General features: G+C 41.2%; 1 protein-coding gene and 1 non-coding gene across 3 annotated transcripts in view; one reads left to right on the top strand and one right to left on the bottom strand.

Moving 5' to 3' along the window:
• Positions 1 to 17349, top strand: part of Gab2 (GRB2 associated binding protein 2) — a 188441-nt gene that overhangs the window by 75417 nt on the left and 95675 nt on the right. The gene's annotated exons all lie outside the window — the stretch shown is intronic.
• Trnat-ugu (transfer RNA threonine (anticodon UGU)) lies at positions 11658 to 11732 on the bottom strand. Its single transcript has one exon. It is a non-coding gene; the product is annotated as a tRNA-Thr (tRNA).

Here is a 17349-nt window from a genome sequence, read left to right as displayed (position 1 = left end):
AAATACCACAGATTTCCTAACATATTTCTCATATTTGCAGCCGCTTAGTTTTCCCATACTTTTAATTCCTGTCCATTTTTTTCCTCTGTTTGATGATGGTTGTTTAAACATACCAAATGAAATGCCAACTGTGGTACCTGTATTTCCAAGGTTTAAAATAAAAAAAAAAAAAAATACATCCAGACAAAGCAAAACCACAAAATCCTAATATCTATAAAGCAGTTTGCCAAGGCTTTAGAAATGTACGGTTTCAGTGCGTTAACCTTCCTCCCTTCTGTTGTAGAGTCTAGGAAGAAAGAGCCAAAATAAGGTGGAGCTGTCCGCTTTCCTCATTCCTGCCTGGTAGGTCTTAAAGTGTAGTTTGCAAATGTGAGTCTGGGAGTATTCTGCACAGTGAGGGAAATCCAGATCCCCAAGCTGTGTAAGGTGAGACAAGAGGAAGCTGAGATGAAACACTAGGGAGGGTAGACCTTAATGACCCTGTGAAGACCAAAAAGCAGTACAAAGATGCAGGAAACTGTGGTGTCACAGAATCCAAAGGATTTAGGAGGAGACTTTAGGAAAGGAGTGCTCGACTGTCTCAAATGCTGCCAAGAAATAGCAAAGATAAGAGCAGCAACAACAAAAGTATCTGTGGGATTTTACCGCCAAAGAAAGATCACCCACGGTGAAGACTTACTGTTCTCCCTACCCAGTGTCCCTAGGCCCTAATCACTCAGGACCACCTGCATCTTGTTTTCCAGTGTTCCTGCACATCTGGCTTCCATTGGGTATAAAAATATAACTCTAAAAGATCTTTGGCCTCAAATTATTCATTTTGATTCTGGAAGAAGGACTTAGTCATTATGTTCCTGTGAGTTTGGAGATGATTAGTGATAAGATTTTGCTTTCTAATTGGGATTCAGAACTTCAGGGTGTGTAGATGGGGTGGCAGAGTGAGTGTGGTTAGAGGTTCACCAGGACCCCAGACAGGCTCTGGAACATTTTCAAAACCCCACCTCACCCCCCACTTCTATCATTTGGAGGGCTTGTCTTTCCTGTTAAACTGTGTTCAGTGCTACAGGGAATGCACTGGTGCCTGGGCTCAATAAATAGCAGAATTGGGCCTTTGTAGGTGAAAGGGAAGGCTCTGAAAACAAACTCTACCTTCCAGTTTCTTCTCAGACCCTAGGGCCTGGGGATACTCCACATGCCTGTTTCTGCCTCTGGGCACCTATAGAAAGGTTCTTTCTCCATCCCACAGTTGCTGCCTTTTAGTCTCTGATGCGGCCTGTTCGTTCCCTGCTGTTCATGCCCTGTGCTTTTGCATTACTCACACGTGCCTTCAAGCATAGGTGAATTTCCTGCATTCCATTGCCACTTCTGTGCAGGCTTTCTAGTTCTTTAGATCTCCCTTTAAATCGTGGGGTTTATTCTTTGATAACTAAAATTCACTTAAACACAGGCTATCATTTGGACCACCGATCCATTTCTCTCCCCACTTGAATCAAGCCCTGGTGTGTGAAGAGCAGGGGCTGCGCCTTCTTTCTGTGCTGTGACTTACATGTACAGGGAGCCTGGAACACAGAAAGGATTGATAAATGCTGCACTGGGATTTAAATCATACCAGGTACCGTGGTAAGCTTCTCTTGGGCAAGTGAAGCCAGTGTGAAGCTGGCCTCACTAGCTTGGTGCGCAGGGAGAGTCCCAAGTCTGGTAGCTTCCTGAGCCACTTGTTGAAAAACCAGGGGCCCTCACCACTTGCTTCCAACAGCCTGTGTATTTTTAGTCCTGCTTTTCATGTTAGTTTCCCGTTAACTGCTTGCAGGAAATCTTTTCTTGGACATACTCTGCCCATTTCCTGTAGTCTTCCTCTCCACATTGTATCAGTTTGGGGATGAATCAAGTCAGCAGTTTTGGAGAGGGCTTGTTCTCTTCCCTGCCACAGCCTCCCCCCTTTGTGGGACACCAGAAAGCTGCCTTTCTTGTCTTTTCTAGGGGTAAAGGGAGGAGGGGCAAGCCCTCCGTGTGTGTCAGCCTCTTAGCTGCCTGACACAAATGTCCTTTTGTGTGTAGAAGGGGCATGTGTGTGTTTTCCCTTCCCAATGGGCACTTTGATTTCTTAGGTCTGGATGGTACCCTCTGAACTAGAAGCAATGGCGTGGTGTACAGAGTCTCCTTAGTGAGGAGGCTGTGGTGGCAGCCACCATTTTCCCTTCTCTGCCTCTGCCCCCACCCTTTGTCCATTGTGAATCTGGTCTGATTGGAACTAGCCGAGGATGTCTGCAATCCCTTCTAGGCCCAGAGCCTCATGGGCACTGTTTCTACTACATTGAAGACTTAAAACTTGGAGAAAGGAATTTTCCATAATAAGGATAACAACTCCTTATGTTTCTATAATGCTGGTTTTTAAACATGGTCTGTGTTTTTAGGAACTGAAAATCTGGCTTTGTTAACTTTAAAAATGGAGGATTTAGATCAAAAGATACGTGTTTCAGTTTTGGGCCTGCTATTTAATGACCATGAGACCTCAGGCAAGTGATGGGACTAATAATAGCTCCCTCTTCATAGAATGTTCCAAAGTTTAAATAAGAAAATATATGTAAAGTGCCTGTTGTGTGGGAAGCACCTAAATGTTAACCAAAAAGGGAAGAGGAGAGAGGGATATTAAATGAGACCATTTTAAATGAGCATGCTGTGCATACAGTGCTGAGTGTACTAGTTGCTAGTTGAGGTCTCAGATCGTGCCTTTTCCCTTCCCTCTGAAGCTTCCCCTTCACCTGGATGCTCATTCTCACCATTCCTTCCTTCTCTCAGTCATCCTGCACCAGGGCTCTTCCTTGGTAAGGTAACATGACTCTATTATCTCAAGTCAGATCACTTTCTCTTGGAGCCAGCCCCTAGCCCAGTTCTCAGCACAAAGTAAGGTCCAACATCTACTTGAATAGGTTCTTGCTGTGAAAAACTCCAAAATGCAAACCCTTGTGTTTTTTCTTTTTTCCCATTCTCCAGGGGCCTGCCCCCAGTCGCTCAAACTGATTCCTTGATTTGTGTACCCAGGTATTAGTCTAAGAAATGGAAACCACTGCAGATCCTTTAAACAGGAAGGAATTTAATACACGAAATTCAACACTTAGTAAATAAGAAGACTTAAAGCTGTGTGTCCCAGTCTAGAAGTTCAAGAATGACCTCCCAGGACACCACCAGAGTGATCAGCCTAACACCCCACCCCCACTCCATAAACTGCAGTCCAGGGACTGAAGGTCAGACTTGGGAAGCTGGAGAACACCTAGCCATATAAACCCTTCAAATGTCCATACCTCTTTTGCCAGCAGAAACAAGAAATGGCCAAAAGAGCAGGAAAAAGGTCTTTGCCTTACTTCCATCTTCCAAGTCTTATATGAATGCAAATATTTGGCAGATTAACTGCAAGCAAATATGGCAAAGGTGATTTTTAGTTTTCCAGAATTTCTAACTAGAAGGAGAATGGAGTAGAGGTTGAGGGAGCTAACCTACGATACCCACCAGCCAGTTTCATCTAGAAAGTATTTCATGGAGCATTGTGACAGGATGAAAACTGGATGAGAAAATCCAAACAGCCCCTCTGCATCTAGTTATTACCTTGCAAGTGCAGACTCACTTCCATGAAATCACGTTTGTCTATGGGAAATCCTCCATGTCTCCCCATGGCCTCTAAAGAGTCTGATTGCCCCCGCAGGCTGGCCTTGTACTTGTTCAGGACACATACTATTCTTAACAGATGTTTGAATGAGTGCCTGCCCTATGCGTCAGATGCTGTGCTAGACAAAGTCAAAAAGAGGAAAAACCAGAAGTCCATGGTAGTCTGGTAGGGGGACAAAATAATGAAACTTGTTGCAAAATCATACTGTGTTAAAGGGAAGATATCCTCAGGAACACAGATGAAATGTGCAAATACCAAACTGGGGGAGAGAATAAGGATGAATTTGAAAGGGCTGCATGTACTCAGGTGAAGCGGTAAGTATAAGGGATTTTTATTAATATAAGAGCCCAGGTCTGGACATGTGAACTCCATAATCTCTTTTTCCCAGTTACCCATCCCAGACACAAAATTCCAAAATGTTCTTTATTTTTCCTTACAGTTCTTAATGACAGTTTTCAAACATACAGCAAAAGTGAAAGAATTTTAGCTGGGTGCAGTGTGCATGTCTTTAATCCCGACTACTCAGAAGACCAGAGCCAGAGGATTTCAAATTCAAGGCCAGCCTGAGTGACTTAGCAAGGCTGTCTTAAAATTAAAAATAAAATAAAATAAAAATGTAAGGGATGGGAATGTAGCTTAGTGGTAGAATACTTGCCTGGCATGTGTGAGACCTTGGGTTCAATGTCAGTACTGAAAAAAATAAACAAATAAAAAGTTTTATAGTTAATACCTACATATTAATCATATAAATTCTGCCATTAATATTCTACTATGCTTGCTATCACATATCTATCCATCCATCCCATTCTCCATTACCCATCTTGTATTTTAAAGCATTTAAACTAAATCAAAGACATTATACTTTTCTCCCTACATAATTTATTATTAATTTTCTCCCTAAATGATCTAGTCATTGACTACAATTCCATGTGTTTGGTATTCCTTTGAGGTAAAATTTACATGAAGTGAAATGTTCAGATCTTAAAAGAGCATACTTGAGATTTGACAAAAGTAATTCAAACTCCTATCAAGGTATAAAACATTATGATCCCAGAAAGTTTCCTCATGCCCCTTCTGAAACAGTAGCCCCATACCCACCCTCCAGGAGTAACCACCATTCTGATTTTTTTCCCTATCCACCAGGAATTAATTTTGCATGCTTTAGAATGTCATAGAAACAGAATCTTATGGTATGTACTCTTGTACAAGGCCACTTTGGTTCAGTATAATACTTCTTGAGATCCATCCATGTTGTTGAATGTATTTTTAGACCATTCCTTTTTATTGCTGCATACTACTCCATTGCATGAATATGCCAGTTGACTTCTGCATCCTCTAGATTGATGACTATACTGTTTCTAGCTTTTAGCTACTAAGAATAAATCCACTCTGAATTTTTAGTGTCCTTTTTAATAGACTTATTTTTCCCTCACAGTTTTAGATTTACAGAAAAACCAAAAAGGTAATACAAAGTTTCCATATGCCCCACACCCAGTTTTCCCTATTGTATTGTTCAATTTTTAGTTACCACAATAAAATACCCAAGGCAGGCTGCTTAAGAAAAGAGGGTTGTTGAGCTCAGAGTTTTGGAATTTCAAGGGCATGGCACTGGCAATAACTCAATTCTGTTGAGGTGCCCCTGTGCTGTGTCACATTGTGACTGATGGAAATGGTGGGAACACATATAGGGCAGAGTGAACACAAACAGGAAGCCAGAGAGCTGCTGGTTGTGGCCGGGCCTAGGTTTTTATAACAACCACTTTTTTTTTGTTTGTGTGTTTTTTTTGTTTTTTTTTTTTTTTTCTTTTTTTTGTCACCAGGAATTGAACCCAGTGGTGCTTAACCACTGAGCCACATCCCCAGCCCTTTTTATTTTGGGGACAGGGTCTCACTAAGTTGCCTCAGGCCTCACTAAGTTACTGAGGTTGACCTCAGATTTGCAATTCTCCTGCTTCAGCCTCCTGAGCTACTGGGATTACAGGCAGTGTGACCCTGTGCCCAGCTGTAATAACCATCTTAGGAGAACTCACTATGGTTCCACAGGAAGTACTTAAGTCCCTTCTGAGGGAACACCCTCACTTGACCTAGGACCTCTCACTTGGCCCCACCTCTTAAAAGTTCAGACTGTCAACACCACTTTCCTGCAGATTGGGCCTACAGTACACAAACCTTGAGGGAACATCCAACACTCAAACCTTAGCACCTGTTATTACATCCTACATACAGTGTATTCCCTTTTTTAAAAAATCAGTTTCCTTAATGTTCTTTTTAAGGCCCCTTTTGGCTTAGTGTTTTTGCCTGGCTGCCTAACATTGCTATCTGGGAAGACCACAGATGCGATGCTACCAGTAAATACCCTGCAGTGGGAAACCGTGCTTGTCCCCATTGAGATCATCCACCCAGAACTTGTTCTGTCATCTAAGTTGGACTCCTGAGTGCCTAGCAGTTGGGTTGTATATCATTTCTGGAAGTTTTGCTCAGGGAAAGGCCCTGGGTCTAGTGCTGAAGCCTGCAGGTGAAGGGACAGGCTCTGTCCTCATCTACACAAGCAAAGATCACCCTGCCCGCACTTTCTGGCTTTTCCTGTCTGGGCCTTCCTCTCACCTCCAGTGAATCCTCAACAAAGTTAAGATGCTTTTTCTAAAGTATAATTCACTATTATAACAACAATTCATTTTTATGCTGTACTTGCCAGTCTATAAAGCTCTTCAACATTCATATCTCTTCATTTCAATTTATATGTTATGCCCATCTTAGAAAACTAAAGTCCAAAAAAATTAATTACTTCTCCAAAGCCATACCGCTCATTATTAAGAGTTCGTGATACCAACTTAGCTCTGTCCTGCCCTTGAATCCTGATACTTTTCTTCATATTGTATTCTTTCTACTCAGAAGTAGTGGACTGTCTATTGCTTTTCGAGGCAAACATCTCACTGCATCTGTGCTTCAGCCTGCTTTTCCATTCCCATGAAGGGCTTCCCTGTGGGCTCCAGGAACGGTTGTGTGGAGTTTCCCTAGCACTTCATCCGTTTTGCTGCCTCCATGCATTTTAATGTCTTCCCCTTTATGTTCCAAATATTTTTTTTCTTTCTTTCTTCCTATCTTGTCTCTGGAATTTGCTTCTGGGAATATTTTCCATCCTTTAAGACTCATCTCAGATACCGTGTGACCTTTGTATGAAGCATCTCCTGATCCCGTCTCTGCTTTCCTCATTTGTTCCTAGCTTGAAATGCTCAGGTCTTCATTCTGTTCACAAATTAAATTTTCAGGACCCAGAAGACCCATTTCATATCAAGATGCAAACAATAATCAAAACGTGATCCTTTGAAATCACTTCTCGCCCATTAGGGGAATGAGAGCTGTAGGAGTGGTGAAAAAATAACATGGGATACAGACTGGCTCAGATAGAGATTTATTGAGCTCCCGCTGCATACCTAGCACAGGTGCTCCATGCGTAGGCTTCTATTGAATACTAGACACCGTGCATTTGGACTAAGTAGGAATCCTTGAGCACAGCCAAGGCAGAGGTTCACTCTCTGATTCAGGAGCACAGAAGAGATCTTTGCTCGGTTAGCTCTACCTAGTTTTTCCTCACCTTTATCCCACACCAATGCTTTCTGGCTTTTCCACTTCTAGGTCTTCTCGCCTCCAACAAATCCTCAACAAGGTTTTAAGACTTTTTCTCCCAAAAGTATATCTTAGAGGAAAACCTCACTTGGTTGTGCTTTGGACATATTTGCGATAACAAACTGCAAAATGCATTCTCAGGGGTTCTAAACATTCTTTATATAACATTTCATGAACTCAACTAAGGTAACTGAGGTCCTCTTCTACACTGTGTCTCTGAGATACAAAGATGAATAACACAGTGTTACCTTGACCTGTGAAGTTCCTAGCCGAACACAGACACCTTCAATGGCAAGTAATAGCAAACAACATGAATCCTGTTTTGAAAAACAGGACAGAAATAAAGTAACAACTTTTTATTCCTACAGGAAAACCCTTCAAAGTACTTTCACGGTCATAATTTCAAATAGTCACTCCTCATTTAACTTCTTTTTTTTTTTTTTAATTTACAGAAAAGAAATTAGTACAAATTCAATTCAGTAGAGTGTACTACTTTTATCTTATTGACCTTTGACCACAAGGTTATTTTATTTTATAAGAAAATATAAACAAACGCAAAAACAAATCTCCCTAAAATTTTATCAGTGTGAGATTAAGTGATTTTCTCTTCAAATAATGTTTGCTTCTGTTGTCAAGTTGTAATATGATTTTAAATGAGACATTCTTGTAACAATGACATCTTCCATGAAAAATAGTGAAGGAGTTCTTTAGATGCAGATATGAAGTAAACTTCAAAATATAATTTAAATGGTTATATGCAAGGTGCATATAACATACTATGATATTAAATGGTACTATACTTTGTATTATGAAAGGGAAATATTATTTATATGTATGTATGTGTGTGTGTGTGTATAAAGTGTCTTTAAAATGAAGCACCAGAAACTGAAGACAGTGATTATCTCTATAAAGCAGAATGGCATGACTTCGATTAGGATAAGAGGAGACTTGTTAATATTTGCCATTTTATACCTCTTGATTTTTGAGCCATATTACTTCTTCAAAAATACAATATTTAAACCAGGCATGGTGTTGTGTACTGGTAGTCCCAACAATTTGGGAGGCTGGGGCAGTTGGAGTGTTTGAACGAGGAGTTCTAGGTCAGCCTGGGGAACAGAGAGAGACCCTAATAAAATGAAAATGTTTAAAAACAAAACAAAACAATAAAAACCACCATCACCACCACCACCACAACAAAAAACCAGTTTGAGGACAGTTTATTGAAAGTTCATAGAGTACTGTGGATTTTTTTTCTTATTCATCATATTTTTCTGGTAAAATCATCCTTAAAGTATAATCTCTGTATCTTGTGATTTGACAACTGACAACAATGAGGTATCAGGGTGTTGCTAAGTCATGTAGGATTCTTAGAAACCCCACACTTTAGGTTGGTAGTTGTTTCTGTGGTCAGGAAGAAGGCACGTAAGAGCATAGATAGAGTTCTTAGAAACCTACCAGCATTACTTCTCAGGGGTAAAAGATCCAGAAGTTCATTCTAGCTCACCACTTAGTGTGTGTTTGAATACCCTCTGCAAAAATGTGCTTAGTGGTTCTGGTCGCTGCAGTGCTGTTGGACACTGTCCAAAGAGCTGCTAGCTAGGTCAGGGAGTACCCCAAAAGCCAGGGTTTCTGTGCTATCTTGGGAAGATCTCTGGACAAGGCATCATATTACATTTGGCTTCTAGAGTCTCAGCTCTTCCCCCTCTGGGTCTCTGTCTCTTCCTCTCTAAAATTTGGGCATTGAACTGTATTGAGGATTGTAGGTACATGGCATGACTGCTACCACTTTTCCCTCCCAACTGTAATAGACATCACTTCTGGCAGATTATTTATGATGGATAACCATGAACAACATCTCAGAATCCTCAGCACTGTCTTCCAGGTGGTTAGAACCAATGGGTGGAACTTGACAAAAAGATGGAAGCCATGCCCTTGTACCTCTATGGTTCTCGAGCATCGGTGTGCTGGTAATTATTTAACAGCAGGTTCTTAGTGGGGGAAGCAGCAGCAGCCACACTGACTTGCGGCGTTTGCTCATTTCCATGGTGTAAACTTTCCTACCAACAGCTGGTTTCAGACTACCAAAGTGAAATCAATTGGGTTGCAAAATTCCTGAAAAATTAACAGGCAGCTTTCATGACTAACGAAGGTGGATTCTAGCCATCACTGTGAAACTGAGGAGTTTGGATTAACTGGCTACATCCATAGTGAAAATGAAAACAACCATTCTCACTAGGAAATTTTATGTAGGGTCACAATTCTTACCTTGCAGTCTTTGGACTTTGGAAATACCTGACTTTGGTGAAATTGTTTTACTTCCCTGGGCCTCAGTTATACTATCTTGGAAGTAGGAGTAATGATTCTTGTTTCTTAAGATTATAGTGTGTAATAAGAGCCTGCATAAAAGCACTTAGCAGAGTGCCTAGCTTATGGTTTGATTTCCAGGCTGTTCCCCTTTCCTGTTAGTTTAGGCTGTGTCTTTTCTCTTTCCCACATGTGAAAGGCTAGTCATTACTTTCCTTTCCTTTTCTATCATACTCACTTGACATTCCCTTTTCCTGTACCTCTCACCTCTACTCTAATGCTCTAATCTTTTGAGTGAAATATAAATATTTAACTTTACCTGTTCTGAATATTTTATCCTATGTATTATCTATTCAATCTTTTCTTAGTTGTTTGTGCTGCCATAGGTTATAGACAGACTTGCACATAGAGACCAGCTCTGTATAAGCCTCTTGTACTGTCTTCTGTCATAGCACCAGGAGCAAATGAATGCCAATAAGTCCCCACTCTTAGGATCAAATCACATCAGGACTTTTGCCCCGAGGCGTTTCTCTTACCTGAATAGCAGAGGAGGCTGCTGGAGATAAGCTCAGAGTGTGGTACTCAGAGTATCACACCTACCAGTATATGTTTGTGACCAAAGAGCTGACAGCAGGTAGAAATAGCTTCACATATTTTTAATTTTTAAAAATTTTTTATTGTTTATTTTTACAGACTGCATTTTGATTAATTGTACACAAATGGGGTACAACTTTTCGTTTCTGTGGTTGTACACAATGTAAATTCATACATTTTAATAACACATTTTTTTTCCTTATGCAAGTGATGTGCTTCTCAAAAGTCCCAAACTAGATTCTTTTTTTGATACTGGGGATTGAACCCAGGGGTACTCAACCACTGAGCCACATCCCCAGCACCCCTCCTTTTTTTGTATTTTATTTAGAGACAGAGTCTTGCTGAGTTGTTTAGGGCCTCACTAAATTGCTGAGGCTGGCATTGAACTCGAGATTCTCCTTTCTCAACCTCGGGAGCTGCTGGGATTACAGGTGTGCACCACCATGCCTGGCTCCCAGACTAGGTTCTGATTGAAGCATACATACAGTCTTCTCCCTCCTCCAGTAAAGTGTTTATAAAGTGAGGTTTTAGAGGAACTGCAGCATAGCCCATGCAGCGTCTCTGCATCACGGGAGTCAGTTCTCCCGACACTTAATACATGTCTATGCTGTGCTCCAGGCAAGACTGTGGACTGGGAGCAAAAACCTGAGAGACACCATTCCTGCCTGCAAGGCACTTACAGTCTGTAGGTAGGGGACATAACTCAGCCAGCAGATTAGCCTAGGGAGGCATGTGGGAGAGCATCCTGGAAGAGGTGGCAGGGAAAACTATTCCCCTTCTTTACTCACTTACAACACTTAGTACTGTGCTGTGATTGCTGAGTCCTTGGTCCAGGAGTGATCCTGTCCACTCCTGCTGCCTCAGCTCTATCCCTATGTGATGCTCTGTATCTCCCACCCATGTGTGAACTTTGAGGGACAAATCTGTGGCCTGCAGTTCACCTCTACCAGGATGTTTTGAAGACCTGCAATTCTAAGCGTCCACAGTTAAACCCAGTATCCTCTGCCCCGAACCAAATCTCCCTGTGCTCCAAACCTGCTCCAGTAGATGTCACAGTTGGCTCAAGCTGTAAGCCTGCTGATCATTCTTTGTTCATCTTACCACCACATTCCAACAATCACTAAGTTGATTCTAGCCATTAAATACCTGTTTGCATTACTCTCTTTCCCCATTGTCCCACTGTACTCTAAGCCACCGTCATTTCTCACTGGGACTACAGTAGTCTCCCAGTTGGCGTAGTTGACTGTGGTCTTCTTCTCCAGCTTTTCACACAATAGCTAGAGTGAGCTTTCCAGAACCAAATCTAGGCATAGCACTCCCCTTTTCTCTTGTCCTTAGTACAAAGTTCAAGTTCCTTAATTTCTTCCCTCTGGCTTTTTCCAACCCTTTCAACTCCTCTAGCCATCCCTTGACCATCTTGCCATTCATTCTTCTGGCACACTGGTTTTCCCATGATCATAATATATTTTTTTGGGGGGGTGCTGGGGATCGAACCCAGGGCCTTGTGCTTACAAGGCAAGCACTCTACCGACTGAGCTATCTCCCCAGCCCCCCATGATCATAATATTGATCATGCTTTATCATAGTTACTTGTTTCTTGTTGACATCTCTGCTAGATACTAGGCTGTGAGACCACAGACCACATCTGTATTGTTTACCGCTATACCCTCCACCCCCATCATTGTACCTGTTCAGTAGAACACTGAATGTGTGAATAAGTTCATTATTTTAAATGTAGTTTTTGTAAAAGTTTTTATAAAATGAATAAAAGGCCTCTAACTCTTTGGTAAGTGCAGTTAGTCTGTAGTAAATTATTTTTATAATACATGTTCTTTAGATTATGCACATGGGTTCTGTCAGGAGCCACAGAGATCAATATTACAAAACTTAAGAGTAAGTTAGAGGGAAAGATGTAAGAGTGGAAAAACCTGAAGAACAGAAACCTTACACTTTTTATCCTTACTAGTGCTACAATATGTACCTTCATGCATATATCTTTTTCTTTCCTTTGAATCAGTTGCCTGAAATGAGAATTATTGGGAAAAAGGGGAATTTTTAAGACTTTCAAAATACTGCCATATTGTTTTCCAAATGCATAATACTGACAGGGTACACACAGGGTGGCTGCTTTATCACACTCTTTCTACCACTGTCATTAAAATCTTTTTGCTAGTTTAATAGCAGGAAAAAAATGGCTGTTCCCCATTCTTACTAGTTAAAGCTTGGTCTTTTTCAGTCTGATTGTTCCTGCAGCTCCTTCTGGAGAAGCATCCTGACCCTCTTGGACAGTCAGAGGTTTCGAGGCTCACAGCCTCAGCAGCCCGTGGGGCACAGCATCGCCCTTGTGCAGTGGTAGGGAGTGTAGTGGTGGAGGGAGGCAGCACACAGACCACACCATTGTTAGAGGGTGCAGTCACTGGGAGAATGCTGTGAGAGGGATGAAAAGAACGATTCTCCATTCTTGATTGTTGTGATTCCAAGGATGAGCCAGCAGCTCCAGCCTGGGAAGGGATGGGTCTTTACTGCAGCCAGATGCTTCTTTTTCCAGTGCTGCCTCCCATTGTTCCTGGTGAGAAGGGGTGGGGGACAGCACAGCAGCTGAAACAGATTAACTTCTATGCTAGTTTCCTCCCTCTGAGTGAGTGCCCTGGACTTAGGACATTCCAAATTGGTCAGAAACCATTTAGAAATAAGAATATGGTTCAAGGTCCACAGTGTGTTAGAAGCCAGCCTTCTGGAGTTTACGCACCATTCCTGCCTTTATCTATGTGACCTGCTTGAGGCAGAAAGAGCTTTCTTTCTTCTCCTTCCCCACTGCCACTGTCTTCGTTGAGGCCCCTATCCTGTTTTGTCTGGGCTACAGCAATAGCTTCCTGCTTCCCTTCATCTATCCTCCTCTACACTGTTGCCAAAGTGATATTTCTTCCATGCATGTTGGATCTTAACCATTCTCCAGTTTAAACTGTGAGTACTTCCTCACCGCCTTCAGAATAAAACCCAAGCTCTTTTTCCAGCTTTTTAAAAAAGCATTTAGCAGTCAAATCCCAAACTGCTTTTCCAGACTGGCTTCTGTCTCTTCTCCGAACTGTTCTGGGTCTCTGGTCCCTCTGCCCTGATGCTCTTCTGCTTCCTTTCTACTTAATTAACTCCTGATCCCTCACATCCCTCCTCAAAGAGCTTGCCTCTTCAATCATCACCTTCTGAGTGGATTTCCCCAGACAGTGGCATGCATCAGTTACCTCCTGTTCCTATAACCCTATGGTAGCACTTATACACAAGATTGTGATTTCTCCAATTGTTTCCCCCCAAATCAGGAATTATCCCCTTTCCTTTGGATATTTGCATCTGTGACTCCCCTGCATATAATTATTTTGCACATAATAAGTCCTACAAAATGTTTCCTTTCCTTCCTGTCTGCTAACCTAGTCTTAAGCTCTTTAACTTTTGGTATGTTCTTATTTTTAGAGTCAAAGGAGAATGTAATTGTAGTTTAATTATTTTCTTCTTCTTCTTCTTCTTCTTCTTCTTTTTTTTTTTTTTTTTTTTTAATGACTGACAAAACCAAAGGCCAGTGAGGAAAGGAATTCACCCTGGGATGCACAGCCAAATTTATTGACAAAGCTAGGGAATATGATTGGGACTGATCTCAGGTAACTTTAAAAGAACCTTGATATAAAGGTAGCATCAGATAGAAATGAAGGAGCTAAAAGTCACTGCCAAGTTCTTGACTGAAAGCTTAAATATGTTACCTTTTTTTAAAAAAAAAATTTTTCTTATTTTTAGATTGTGGCAAAGTACACATAACATAGTTCACCGTCATAACCATTTTAAGTGTGTAGTACAGTAGCATGGGGTACATTCACATTGGTGTACAAGCATCACCGCCATCTGTGTCAGAAAATCATTTTTCCAAACTGCAACTGTACCCATGAGACAATAACTTCCTATTCCTTCAACCCCCAGACTCCTGGCAACCACTGTTCTACTTTCTGTTTCTGTGACTTTAGCTCCTCTAAGTACATCATATATGTGAGATCATACAGTATTTGTCTTTTTCGACTGCTTATTTCATTTAGCATAATCCCCTTGAGATTCATCCATGTTGTGGCATGCATCAGAATTTCCTTCCTTTTTAAGACTGAATAATATTATACCACCACATGTACATATGAGTTTTGTTTCTCCATTCATTCTCCACTGGACAGTTGGCGTGCTTCCATCATTTGGCTATTGTGAATAATGCTGCTGTAAATATAGGGGTAAAAATACTTGTTCAGGTCCCTGTTTTCAGTTCTTTTGCGTCTACAGCCAGAAGCAGAATGGATCATATGTTACTGTATTTTCAGTGTTTAGAAGAATTGCCATATTGTTTTCCACAGTAGCTGCACCATTTTACATTCCCATTAAGAATGCACAAGGGTACCAGTTTTTTCACATCTTCATCATTTCTATTTTCTAACTTTTAAAATAGCAGCTATCTTAATGGGTGTGATATGGTATCTCATTGTGGTTTTGATTTGCATTTTTCTAATGATTAGTGATGTTAGCATCTTCTCATGTGCATCTCTATCTTCTTTACAGAAATGTCTATTCAAGTACTTTGCCCATGTTTTTTATGGGGTTGTCTTGTTACTGAGTTGTAGTTCTTTATATATTCTGCTTATGAACCCTTGCTGAATTTATGATTCGCAAATATTTTCTTCCATTCTGTGGATTGTCTTTTCACTCTGTTGACCATATCCTCTGACTCACAGGAGTTTGATATAGTCCAGTTTACCTCTTTTTACTTTTGTTATCTATGCCTTTGGCAACAGAGAATTTCCAGGAAATTATTGTCAAATCCAAGTCATGAAAATTTTCTTCTGTCAAATTCAATATAGTGAAACTTTTCTTCTTAGAGTTTTATGGTTTTAGCTCTTATATCTAGGTCTTTGGTCCACTTTGAGTTTATTTTTGTATATGACATAAGGTAAGGGTCCATCTTCATTTTTTGTATGTGGTTATCCAGTTTTCCTAGAACTAATTTTTTTTTTAAAATGGTACTGGGTATTGAACCCAAGGCATCATACATGCTTGGCAAGTGCTCTATCAACGAGGTACATCCTGAGCTTCCCAGCACTATTTGATGAAAAAAAAGTTACTGGTGATGCACATTTGATCCCAGCTTCTCAGGAAGCTGAGGTAGGAGGATAGTGGGTTCAAAGCCAGCCTCAGCAACAGCAAGGCACTAAGCAACTCAGTGAGTTCTGTCTCTAATAAAATACAAAAAAGGGCTGGGGATGTGGCTCAGTGGTCGAGTGCCCCTGAGTTCAACCCTGGTTACCCACCCAAAAAAAGTTGCCTTATTTTATATGTATGATAATCCTGGGATGTGTTTTTAACTATCTTCTGGATGAGAAAGTAGAACTTAAAGATATCCTAAAAGCAAGCCTGTTGCTAACTTTGGTATGCTATAGGAATAAAGAAGGAAAAAAAGACCATTTGATATAAGGTTTGAAGAAAAGGGTAATGAAGAGAAAGAAAAGCAGAATAAGATTTGGATAGGCAGGTAGGCCTGAGCAGACCCTTGCTGTGTGTTTAGAGTGCTCCTCGGAGCCTTTCTCTTCTTCCCTTTTACTATTCTTCTTTTTCTGACTGTCTCAAAATAGCTCCTTCCCTTTTCTCCTTAGAAAACCATTGACGCTCTTTCACCATCTCCAACCTGGTGTCCCAGCCTTATCTGCCATCATATTTCCCGCCACTGGGCACCAGAGTGGAACTGTGCTGGTTCCCACTGCTCTGGTGTCCAACCCTGCCTCTGCACACGGTGGCCATTTCATCCACTGTGCCTGTAGCATGCTACTTAACTCCTCCAGGGCCTCTTGGGGAGGGGGCACAAACACCTCTGCCTCCCAGGTGTGTGCCACAGAGGTGGGTGCTCAGTGAATGGCTCAAAGATAGGACTGGTTTTTGTTTCATGTGCATAATCATTCAGCACACATAATCTAGACCTTCAGGGATTTGTAAAAAGTCACTCTGCCTACCAGTGATTTCAGTCTAGTTGGGAGAAGACAAGATACTTATACATGCACTTTACATTTTAATATTCTAAGCCATGTAATCCTTGTAACATTCAGTGAGTGGCAGGGGGGACTGGTTTTATCTCCATTTTAGGATTAGGATGCTATGGCTCAGCAAAGTTGAAGGATTTGCTTGAGGCCACGTAATTGGCAGGACATCAAGATGAGACTGAAACCTAGGTTCTGGCTTCAGGAATGGTGTTTGTTTTTTTGTTTTGTTTTGTTTTTCGGTGCTAGGGATTTGAACCCAGGGCCTTGTGCTTGTCAGTCAAGCACTCTACCCACTGAGCTATATCCCCAGCCCTAGCTATATCCCCAGCCTGGAATGGTGTTTAAACACTTTAACAACTCAATTTGTTTATCTTTAAAATGAAGATAATAGCACCCACTTTCTGGGTGGCGATGTATGTGAGTAAAGAATGTAGCATCTCACTGGCACGTCCTGTAGGTGCCTAAATGATAGCTGAGATAACTATATATATATATATATATATATATATATATATCTGGTGTCCTTGTCACTGTTGTAACATGCTTCTTGGGCATTACTTTGGAAAAGGGTCCTGCAAGTATTAGCACAGTGTTCCTACCTTGGACTCCTGGAAATGCTCATAACTGCTCCTGCTTCACAGGTGAGTCCTATGTGAAGAACCTTGTGATGCCTGGTGGACTCAGGTGCTCAACAAATGGTTCCTTTACTTCCCTTTTATGGGTGAATCACATGGGATTTGATATGCCTAAATTGAGAGGCTAAGGAATAGCCTAGCTGGGAATAGAATTCAGAACCCTACCCTATTTTTCAGACTGTGGGTTCTTTTTACTTACACTTTCAGCAGTCTCTGCAACCTTTCCTGTGTGTTCTCCTCCTCCTCTTCTTCTTTCTCCCTCCTTCTTCCTCTCCTTCCTTCCTTCCTTCCTTCTTTCCTTCCTTCCTTCCTTCTTCCTTCTTTCCTTTTTTTTCATGGTAAGTGGATTTAAGTTGGTAGGATCACTGAGGCATGTAGAAACTAATCGGTACTAATGTCTTATTTTCGATTAGTAGTGGCCCCAGGGCACTTGTGTGATGAATGGTGCTGTGTAAATTAAAATTCAACTAAAAATCTC

The sequence above is a fragment of the Sciurus carolinensis genome, chromosome 11 (genome assembly GCF_902686445.1).
Source record: "Sciurus carolinensis chromosome 11, mSciCar1.2, whole genome shotgun sequence".
Classification (NCBI taxonomy): Eukaryota; Metazoa; Chordata; class Mammalia; order Rodentia; family Sciuridae; genus Sciurus; species Sciurus carolinensis.
This window is presented reverse-complemented; position numbering and strand designations above follow the sequence as displayed.